At 40.4% G+C, this 11,245-nt stretch overlaps 1 protein-coding gene across 2 annotated transcripts in view; it reads left to right on the forward strand.

Moving 5' to 3' along the window:
• Positions 1 to 11,245, forward strand: part of LOC117560838 (CUB and zona pellucida-like domain-containing protein 1) — a 121,887-nt gene that overhangs the window by 39,343 nt on the left and 71,299 nt on the right. The window lies entirely within an intron of this gene.

Here is an 11,245-nt window from a genome sequence, read left to right on the forward strand (position 1 = left end):
TGTGTCAAAGTTGTAGGAAAACCATTGAGTTGAAAATGATAAACGACCGAGCTCTGGTATCTATTTACTTCGTTACACCTGCTATTGTCAGAGCAATGGTATTCCATCACTAATGTAGACAAGGTAATTATTTACTTTGTAACATGAGTCACATGTTTGCTGTTGAAAATCAATCTACCTAATAACTACACTTTATTCTGTGTAGTAATATTGGCATCTGTATGAGCTGTTTGTGTGTCCATTTAGATAATATCAACCATTTTAACTTACTTTTCTTTTACAGGTAAACTTGGTCCTGCATGAACACCTACTGCGGCCTGGCTTCATGTTCATGTGTGTACACTTCAACATCTGGACACTAGATGGCGCACATGACTCAGTGGTGAAACAGATAGGCTACTTCCCGTTCTGCCAGACACTGTTTTGAGGCTCCACATGATACAGGACACAAAGCTTAGACATGTAGGCTTGTACTGTTAATAGGGCTTTTTCTCTGACTTATCAAGGTTACCCAGATCGTGGCTATCACTGCACAGATATGGAGAGCTCAATGTACAGGAAGAGAGTCCCGTCTGTCAGCTGTCAGTCCCCGGGGACAGCATGTACAGGAGCGCTGGAAGACATGACAGTCGACCCCATCAGTTGAACCATGACCACAGTGAGCGGCCAATTACATCACCTTCTAACAGCCTGTCCAAACTAATGTTATTTTATTGCAATTTAATTATGCTCAGGTTTCAACCAGGGCCAGATCCTGTTGAATAATTTACACACAGCCACAATGATTTGTCGCATGGAAGAGACAAAGTGCACACTTCCCTGTGCTCTCTTATGTTTCAATAGTTTTGTTTTATGTTATATTATTAATCATTAATACAATATTCTTATGTTGTATTTCCAACTAAGCATTTCATGCAGTAAGAACTGATGAAGCTTTTATAATGAAGGGCAGATTTATTAAGACTTAATATACTTAAGGGGAATAATTGGTTAAATGTAATTCTGCATTAAAGACATGTCCACCGCACACTATATTAAGCTGTTCTTTTAAAGGGCAGTGAGTATTTATTAATGAGACCGAGAGCAGGTAATACTCTAATAGGGCTTACTGAGGTTGGCATTTACACCCAATAATGTGTTGGTCACACTGATGGAAACCTGCATATAAATGGCTTCAGCTGTATTGAAACTGTAGCTGTAGTATATCAAACACACTAATCCAACATTTCTGTCTATGTTGACACAATTACTCATATACTTAACATTTTGTAAAGGCCTGACTTGAACTCAAAACCTTTACAAGACTAATCTAAATAATATGAGCGAGTTTGAATATACACACAGGCTCATGGAGAATGGGCTCTGGGACTACACCTGTCTTTGAGAAGGTTGCAGTGTTATCCACTTGCTCTGATTCATATTTAAAAGGCCTGAATGAAAAGGTTCCCTTCTCCTCTTAACCGCTTGATTTACCGGCTGTTTGTGGTTTAACGCCACACAAGACAATTGATTTGCTCCTCCTTTCTTGAAAGAAATTGGAATTTCATTTAGAGAAGGTCTTAAGCAGTTTTTAAAGACTTAGTGTCATTTGTTGGGCCTGCGTAAAAGCTGCATTAGAGATTACCCTCCTGGAAAAGCTTTTTAATCCTAGACAAGTGCAGCCATAGTAACGGTAGACAGGAGCCTCTTGGAGGCAGAAAGGTGAAGGGGGACTTTGACAAGATGTATTCTTCTCCTACTGAGACTGTTTCTTTCTTGAGGTCTCCTGCTCCACGAGGAGCATTTGAAAAAGAACCAAGAGGTGGGGGATAGGATAAAGGAGGTATATATTAAGCTTTTCTTTCCTCTCACCACTTAATTTCCTTGCAGGCGCGCCTCGCGCCGTTGTAATGAATGTAATTGCCGCCTTTGATGAGAATGCTATTATCTGGATCACACTTTACATGGGCAAACAAGACTGCCCCTCCCTCTACCTCCACCTCCCATTTAACTCAGCAATGAAACCCCCCAATTATACAGGGAACAAGTGGCTTTCATAAAGCCAGTGTGTCGCTCTTGATTGGTGAGGCTTGGAGCCAGCTACATGTGCACAAAGGATAGATTAGATTTGATATAGGCACACCAAAAACCCCATTTCCTTGATTAATTTCCTGCATGCCTCACAGAAAGGACCCACTCTCTCCCCGCTGAATTCTATCTCTCCTTTAAAGCACATTTTCATCTTTTGATAGATTTGGCAACTCAATGGACAAACAGACCTTTTATTGACCTAAGTTTGACCACAGCTGTCTGGGCTTCAGGAGGGAATAGCAGTGAGAAAGAGAAATGTTTCCCTTCAGTGTGGGAGGATGGGCTTATTTTTCTTATAAAAAGCTCAGTCTTTGTGGTGTTACTGCCCTCGCCCAGGATCAACTCACTTTTCATGCTGATCTTTTTGTGCTCTCATATCATTACCCTCAGCACACACCTATATACAGTCTATGGCACACACACACAAACACAGGTTGTTCGCTCATCCTCTCTGTGTCTTTCACACACCCACACACGGACACACAGAGGCACGCTAAACACCCATTTGATAATGGTGGCGAGCAGATATGATGGGACTTTATGAGGCGATGCGCGATAAAGCTGCTGTCACCTTAGGAAGTGTAAGTGTTCTTCTGACTGCCTTATTACCGTATTAAAGCACCACTCGACGCATCCACACACACCTCAGCTTGGCTCTGACAACTCGTCATGATTCTGTCCAATATTCCACCAGGCTGAAATATCGAGAACAATCAAATAGACTGTCACAAGTGACAAATTATACTATTACTCCTCAAAGATTGTCATCCTTGAAATGTATTCATAGCCATTTCTTCTTTATCGGTGAGTGATTACTCCTCTAAGCAAGCAATCCCCCAATGATAAATTGGTAATCAATTCATTTGACTATTATGCTTTGGGAATGGCTCCACGGGATTGGCAGCATTGGTCACTCTTATTCACATGCATATATATCCAAAACTAACACTCATAGTGCTGCTGGGCTTGATGGATACTGGCTGCCTGACCACCTGACTCTTAAAGGTTTATTCCATCAGAAACAGGTTGCCATCCGGGCCCAGTCATGGCAGTCAAAGAATTGGCCAATATCTTTGACTGAAGTGCCATTTTAGCTGTATTTATTTGATAGGCCTGCTACCAAAACCACGGGCCACAAATAAAGAAGATGGTATGGTAGCTTTTGACTGGCCAGCTCGCTGCCGACTCGAAATGAAGTGTCCAGTTGTGAGTTATCGTGGCCAAACGTCATTTGTACAGCCTGAAAAGTGGGGACATTTTTCTAGCTTGTCACTCTCTGGCTATAGCTCATTGTCCTGAATGATGCCTCTGAACGCACAGTTGCCCTAATACGAGCATTTCACTCTTACCGCAAGAGGGCCCATAATGGATTAGCCTGTCTATAGGAAGATAATATAGTGCGTCCACTGGCACATCTTTAAACACCAACGGGTCACAGGAGTATCAACTCTCCGCATGTCTGCTCACATCTAGTACTGATCGAGTTTTCAGCCGTATTTTCATGCTTCTGACTGAAACAAAACAAAGTTCCTTTTTTGGACTGCAATTTATGATTAGTTGTATGGATAAATCTGCCAATTAGTTTGTAGATTAATGTATCAATTAATTGTTTTGTCAAAATAGCCAAAAAGAATAAATTAAAGGATTTAAAACAAAAAATAACATATACAAATGCAAAGACATTTATAGTTACATTCACATAAAACATCCATCAAATCCTGCATGTTTGGCATTTTTGATTAAATGTTTTTTTCACATTTTATTTTCACCGGAAGTGACCTAAAATAAGATGTATGTAAAGAAAGCTGCTGAATTAATGATATGATACAGAACAACTACAGTCTATGTCAACAGTTTACAAATTGGCAAATATTGAATTGTGATTTTGTGTTTTAAATAGCAGAATCACAGACCTCCTGAAGGTAACAGGAACACAAAACTCCTTCATGTTCATACAAATATTTGAAAAGGTACTGAATACAATTTTTTACAAAGCTAAACTATGTCCAAAGGGATGTTTTTAAAAAAAATTCTACACAAGTCAAAATCCCTATAATGTATCAATATCAGGAACAAACTGGTCTCAGTATTTCTTGGAGAGCTCACAGGTTAAACAACTCTAAATTAGCTGTAGTTTTGATCTGTGTATGGAGTAAAGAGGGGCCTGAACTGGACAGTGTTGTTAATGTGGGGGAAGTTTTAGATGAATGAGACTTCTCTGCCTTTTTGAGGGTATTGATCAAACCCAATCTGGCCAGGAACGGTTTGCTCCCCTGCTGTAATATTAATAATGTATCAACATCATGAACAAAACTGGTCCCAGTATTCCTCGGGGAGCTCACAGCACTAACAACTCTAGCACACTCTAAATTAGCTGTTGAGTTTTGATCTCTGTATGGATCTGTTGGAGTGGCTGTTGAGTCTGGGCAAAGAGCGCTCTGAATTGGACAGTTCTACTAATTTGAGGGAAGTTTTAGATTAGGCAACTGCCCTTTTTAAGGGTATTGATCCAATCCAATCTGGCTGGGAACGATTTCCCATGTTCCCCCTGCTGCGATATTAATGATTAGCAACAACATGAACACAACCGTTAGCTGTGTTCCTCGGGTCACCTACGGGATGAAAAACTCAAAGGTCCAAGAAATGTGAGGCCAATTAAAATCTGCTGTTTCATTTTGATCTCTGTATGGAACTGCTGGAATGACTATTGAGTCTAATAGACTGAAATGGATGGTGTTGCGAATGTGGGGGGAGTTTTAGATTCATGAGATTTGAAAAGCTTTCAATTATTTGAGTGTAAACATACTTAGGAATTACATTCATGACTAACATATCAAAATACAGTTCAAGGCGTTATATTTTTTGACAAAAGTTTCAAAATAAAACAAACAAAAAGCACCTCAGTAGACTCACAGTTAATAATGAAACCACAAAGACCATAAACCCTTGCTGCCCTGCTGTTCTGTTTGTCCTTTTGAAGTTAGTGACATCACCAGAGGCCGTAACTGCAGATCCTGTTGATGTGTTTGAGTTTTATATGTTGATTTCAATGCAAGGAAATACACAATATTTCAATTTGTAAGTGTGATTCGACCTAGGGAACAACATTATTAAAGAGCATGGAGGGTCTCCAACCACAGTAAAGCCAGTTGGGGACTCCCTCATATTCTTGTATATGCACATTAACAATAGTATAGTAACAAACATAGAAATGAGTTTCAGCTTCATCCCCAGAAACGCAGCAGCCTCGGTTTGAAGCGGCTTCATCTCTCGCCCTCCTGCAGGCATCGTTAGCCAGACGATGATGGGAGCAACCAGGGCCATAATGGGAGGGTTGACTGACCTCTGACCCCCTATCGATCCGCTGGCTGTGTCCAGCTGGGCCTCCCCAAACCCAGTCAGCTGGAGAGGTGTTTAAAAGCTACCACCCTGGCTCCCATTCACTCCGCTACACACTCATTAATTACATCATTTACCTGTGACAGTGACAAACCTGCCCGGCCACGCCGTAGTTTATTAGGGTCACTGTACAAAGCCCAGGCCAAACCCAGATTAAAAGAGTGTGTGTGTGCGTCTGTGTGCAATGGGGAGTGAAAGACCCCATCTCTTACTGTATGGGATTATGAGTATAGATGCATGCTGCAAAGGGGAGTGTGACTGCTTTGTCCTGGCCTGTCGAGCTCCTTAGTGGAGAAGTTTATTTTGATTTATTTGATGTGTTGAAAGACAAAGATTACCAATTTTCTTGTACAGACAAGAATATGAGTATAGATTCCAGAAACACAGTGGGAGAAAAAATCACAAACAAAACCTCCTGCAAAGTTTATCATTGTACACCTTGTAAAACACCTCTGAGGCAACGGCATTTGACATGTTTTTGGATGTAATATAAAATCTTGCGGATTTAGGACCGCTTTCTTTTTTATGTCTTCTCTGTTTTTACTTTCAACACCTATTTGCTGACTCAGTTCTTGGCCGGTCTTTGTTGTCTTTGCTGCTCAGGAGCAGCTGGATGTTTGTTGCCCGTTCACTCCTCAAGTTGTGTTGCTGCCTTTGCACGGCCTCTTTATTCTGCAGGTGTCTCTGTTTTACATCCACCTAAAAATCCCCCCCGTTCCTGTGCCTTCACCCCTCGATCGTTTCCCCTCTTTCTGCTTCCCCTCCCTTTTCTCTTTACTGTAACCCTCAACACAATAAAATACCTCTGGTTTCCTCTTGCCATACCTTTCCCACTACACACTGGTATTTCAATCTCGACTCAATCGAGAAGGCTGACCTGCAGATATAAAGAATTGGCTTTAAGGCTTTGGAAATGGAACTAAATCTGCTGCAGGTCACACTGGGGGAAAATAAGCGGCAAATGTAAGTAAGCATGAAATAGTTTTTCATAAATAATCCAAATGACAGCAGGCTTTCTAATGGTGCCAGGGGGCTGTAAAAGAATATGTTGCCAATTTCTTCCCTATTAAAGTGAAATAGAAAGCCAAATACATAACAGTGCTGACGGAAAAGTTGCATACCTGGGCCCGTTCGAGTGGAGATTGAGGACACATTTGGGTGTTAGAGGTAGTTGTAGTTGGAGGAAAGGTGGGGGATTGATTGCTAGCCTTACAGTGGAGGTCTTTCCGCTGCAGGAAAAAGAATGCCCCTTCCTCACATCAGATCAATTGGTCAATAACTGCCCCTTTTTCCTGCGTGTGCACAGGAAGGCAGCTCCCATCTGTCTCTGTGCAATGTTGATTTGATTTGCACTTATGATTTTACAAATAATCAATGCTCCATGTCATCAGAGAGGGAAAGGAAACCAGAAACAATGAAAGAAGTAAGAATATTAATAGGAATGCCATTGACAGAAAAGAAAGTTCCAGAACATCCCTGCATGATTTAGAAAAGTCAAAAAAAGAGAAGAATCATTGTTTAGTAGGGATCCAAATACTTAACCATTGAAGGAAGTATTCATATTCTTTACTAATATAACAATATATGTTTTCTATTGCAATGTACTATACCTATGTAGATAAGGATTATTGGCAAAATGTTAATTTACTATTTTAAGTAAAAAAGGTACTCCCTGTAAATTAAATAAATGCTTTGATTTTCACACTAGAATAATCTGAATATTATTGCTTGTGTGTGTGTGTGTGTGTGTGTGTGTGTGTGGTGTGTGTGGTGGTGTGTGTGTGTGTGTGTGTGTGGTGTGTGTGTGTGTGTGGTGTGTGTGTGTGTTGTGTGTGTGTGGAAGTCCCCTTGAGTCAGAATCTGTTATTTATTGCTATTAAATGGTTAATTTTCCCTGGTGCCCTGAGGACCTTGGGGTGCGGTAAGATGTGTGGAATATAGCGTTGTCAGGGCTCAGTGTGAATGCTTGATGTATTAGGAGAGCAGAGCCATTAGGAAATGATGCTGGTGCCTCGTATGTTTTCTATTTTTACTTAAACTGAAAGAAAATGATGATATCCCTCAGATGAATGTTATTTAATTTTATGATTGGATAGCATTTGATTTAGCTTCCAGGTTCCATTTATGTTATATTCATGTTCTGTCCAGACAGGGCCCCTACTTATCAACCTGTTTTAAGCTTAAGTGAATAGCCTACTTGCAAGCTGAAGAATTAAAGTTGCTTTGACTTGAATATACTTTTAAATGTAAGAGTGCTCTTAACAACGGTCAAGAAAGGATCTTAAATGGCTGCATTACAGGGACACATTTCATCATGTACCTCCTGAGACATATGTTCTGGACTGAGTGTAACACATTGGTAATTATGGTGTTCAGAACAGGGTAGTCTGACTGAATTATAGTGTTCCTTCTTTCTGAAAGGCTGTCTGACTTTTCTTTATTTCATGTGTTGATTGCTAATGGATATATAAAGGGTTTCAGATTGTTACTGAACTGAAGGAAGAAAATAGTTATCTTTCACTGAACACTTGTTATCAAGAAGCACAGTGGAGCAGATGTTAATCTAGTCTATTTCTGCTCTGTGCATAATCACACAACCACTTGAGATGTTCTGTTAAATGTGCCTCTAACGCTTAACAGGATCAACTTGGAGAGAACAGACCTCTACCAAGGCCAAATGTTCCCTAAAGTGAGCAATAATGCTTGTATCCACTTCTTCTTCACAAAATGAATGACCTAGCACCAATTTTCCCCGAAAGTGTGCCAGTTTTTCTGTAATCCTGCTGATAAAATAGACAAACTAACAAAAGAACGGAACCAAAAACATAACCTTCTTGAGGTAATGAGTCTAGTTCTTCACACTCTGCGAATAACATGTGTATGTCTTTGTATGTGTGTCTCTGTGTGTGCCTCTCTTGTCACTCTGCTCAAGTTTCCTCTAATTAGACGGTCCTGACAGCTGCTGTAAGAGGCATACTAATCAGCTGACAGTAATAGCACTCTTTACCACCCTGCGACACAAAGACGGAGAAATGAGACCAAACAAACACCAATTACTGTCCGTCATGAGGAGGGGAGCAATCATGTTTGGGCACTCTTTGTGATCATTCGCTCCTTGTTACACTCGCAGACCAAACAAGAGGGTCAGCGGAGTTGTGTCCACGGGGAAGATCCAAGTATTAGTGTCAAATAGGAAACACACCATTTTTGTTCTGTGACTTGCAGTGTGAGACTCTGTTGAGTTAAATAGTCTTGTTCCTGTTCTGTTTTGGGGCATTTCTTTTGTTATCTTCTTCAATTTGGGAGTATTTTGAACACCGTTAGTCCGATAGCTGCAGGGGTTCTGCTAAGCCAGTGGAAAAACAGAAACAGCTTAAGTGCTATTAGTTTTGATTGGTAAGTAATGTGCCCTGAATTCATTAGCCGATCTATTGATCTATCAGTAATCAATGTTGTCCCATTTCTAACCCATGAGCTGAATCTCAATCCATTTCCTGAACTGTCGCAGACGGGACAAAACATTGACCTCAGACCTTCACATGCTGTAGTCTGACGATAAGATCTGGTTCCTTTTTATGTAGAGTTGTGTCACATTGTAGTGGAGCGCACACATCAGTCTCATCCGATACGGGCCGCTTCAGAGACTGTCTGCTGCCCGTGGATGCACCCCGTCTGGTTCCCACAAACTCTGATCGGCTCGTGGGGGTCTAAGGTAACACTTTCTCATCCCTTCAGGGTCACATCCTTGATACCAACAGCTCCTTTAATTATGCAGTGATGCAGAGAGATCAGCTCGATGTGATGTGGATGTAGACAAGATAATATGGTGAACCGAGTGTGCATTACACTAGTGTCCTGGGTCAAGGCTCTGGGTCTGTAGCCAAGCTCTTAAGAGGACAGTACAGTCGGTTAACCTTCTAAGAATGCTTGAAATTCTCTCTGTTCGGGTTGAAATTTCACATTCTTTGATTTAAATGTATTTAATTTCAGATTAAAAATTCATAGTTACCGACCTTTTACTTGTTTTGAAAACACCATTGTTCAGATGCACTTCAGTCTACGATTGAGTTCAAACAGTCTAAAAGTAAACCTGTGTAAGAACTGATTCGAACACTGCATTCACACACACAGGAACAAAGTAGTGAACAGTCTCTGGCCCTTCAGAAATATCATAGAAATATTACTCAGACGTTCTTTTTGTTGATAATAACCGTTTCACAGTACGGGATAACGTCGTTTAAGTCCTTTTTTTACCTTGTGGTCCATGTTGTACAAGTTGTATCTGCTTATGAAGCCTGTTTGCGTTCTGCCTGGACATTGCGAACATTTTCTTAGACTTTCTGAACTTTTTCTTGTTGTGGTGCTAAGCAACTTTTGAGTCTCTGCAGCTCAGAGTAAATAGTAGCCTGTCCCTGTCCCAGCATTGAGTTATCACACCATAATTCAGTAAGGGTTTAACCAGGCTGAGCTGCCAACGGGGCTCTCAGCTACCAGTAAGGGGAGCTCCACTACTAAAACCTACTGATTTGTTCCCTGGCCATCATGATTCAGTATAGTCAGTTTAGTTTGAAACATTTGGTGTTAAAGATGTATTTGTGCATATACCCAAAACTACTCATTGATTTATGTCAAGGTACAGTACAATAAGATACAGAATGATCTGGCAAACGTATGTAAACAAATATTGCATACAAAAAAGATTGTACTCAGAAATAATAGAACATTTAGGTAAACATGCTTTTATTGCCAGGTTAAATGAGAAGATTGATACCACAAATGTATCTGTACAGTAAATATGTAGCTTAAACCAGTAGAAATGTAGCATAGCATAGCATAAAGCAGCCAACAGAAGTCCAGTGCATCTGAATACAATTTGAATATTTGTCTTTGCACAAAGTAAAGCTACAATATTAACTATGTAAATTGCACATTTTGTTTGAGTTTTGGATAGAAGCATGCAGGCAATAAGCCCAAGCTTCCTGTCTTTATGCTAAGCCTCCTTGCTGCTAGCACAATCCACATCTCTACCGTGAAAACTCTAGTGCTATATCGGCAATTATGAGAATAAGTGTATTTACCAACATTTCAAACTATTCCTTTAATATTTGTTTGCGCTGATGAATTTTCATGAATGAATTATGTGATTAATAAGTCATGAAACAAATAGTACCTCCTTTTTCTTTCACTACATATTTGGTTGAATGGGTCGCCCGGGTCACATTTAGATATTGTTAAGTGGCTCTGAATAGCTCCCTTGGTTTCACAGTTCCAAATGACCTGCGATAATCAGGTCATTAAAATGAGCCCATTCTCCATATCTGACACACTTCCACTCCCGCCTCATCTGAATAACAAATCAGCTGTGGAGTGCTTCCTCAAACAGAAAAGGGAAAAAAAATAAAAGAGGGAAAACTGACTTTCTCTTTATTTTCAGGTTAACCTTATCTCTATATTCAGGAGCAAAGATGGTAAAGAAAAAGCTAGAGTAGAGGGGGGTAAAAGGTCCTGTCAAAAGTGCCAGTGCCTGTGTGAAAGTACCCGGTTTTCTTAATTCATCCCTTAGGACCGGATAAGTCTATCAATCTGTTAAATTGGAAAGCCATTAGGTGCCCTGGTTTATGTGTTTCAAGCTGTTAACTAGAGGCTGATTGATTGTTGTTCCTTTGATGGGATATGCTGATCTAATCTCACTGTGTGCACGTTTGCAATAAATTACACAATTCATTTCCCCCATTTAGAGGGGGGTGTATCACACCTCGAGGCATGCCTACGCTCT

The sequence above is a fragment of the Gymnodraco acuticeps genome, unplaced genomic scaffold (assembly GCF_902827175.1).
Source record: "Gymnodraco acuticeps unplaced genomic scaffold, fGymAcu1.1, whole genome shotgun sequence".
Lineage (NCBI taxonomy): Eukaryota > Metazoa > Chordata > Actinopteri > Perciformes > Bathydraconidae > Gymnodraco > Gymnodraco acuticeps.